Source organism: Miniopterus schreibersii (genome assembly GCF_964146895.1).
Source record: "Miniopterus schreibersii genome assembly, chromosome: 16".
Taxonomy (NCBI): Eukaryota; Metazoa; Chordata; class Mammalia; order Chiroptera; family Miniopteridae; genus Miniopterus; species Miniopterus schreibersii.
The window spans coordinates 21,039,290-21,040,000 of record NC_138116.1 but is presented as its reverse complement, the minus strand read 5'-3'; positions in this window follow the sequence as shown (position 1 = coordinate 21,040,000).

The window sequence follows — 711 nt, the reverse complement described above, 5'->3', positions numbered from 1 at the left end:
TAGAGAGCAGAAGCAGCCCCACCTAGGCTCTCTCCAGTTGCTTTTTCTGTCCTAAGCCCTTCCTTGTTTCACTGTCCCCAGCTTTAATAATTTTTTTAAAAAGTTATGTTTGAAAATTCTCACTTGGATAAATGCTTTCTACACTTAATTTTTGTTTTTAATCCTCCCCCAAGGACACTTTTTCCTTTGCTCTTCAGAAAGTGGAAGGGGGAGAGACAGGGAGAGAAATATCCGCGTGAGAAAAACACATCCATTGGTTTCCTCCCCCAGGCACCCCGGGCCAGGTCCCCGGATCTAACCTGCAACCCAGGTCCGTGCCGTGCCCCTGACGGGGAATTGAACCCGTGACCCTTGGGTTTGCGGGTGAGTGCTCTTAACTATTGAGCAACCAGCAAGGGCAAGAAAGCGTATTATCTTAAAGAAAATATTCCTGATACCACTAGTCGAAAAACTAGTTTTTCCTTAAAGAGAGCAGGGGATTTTAACTTGTAAACTGCTTAAATGCCAAAACGAAATGCCTGCCTCAGAAAAGGAGCCAATCGCTAAAACCTGCCGAGCAGCATACTTAACTGCTGCAAGTCTGAGACAACCGAAAGCTACGGGAAAAGCTGGGTTTGAAGACTCTCGCGAGAATCACAGCATTAACCCCTTTTCGCGATAGTTTGGCGTCCCTCCCTTTTCTTCTCTCTCGCAGGTCACGGTTAATCTCGC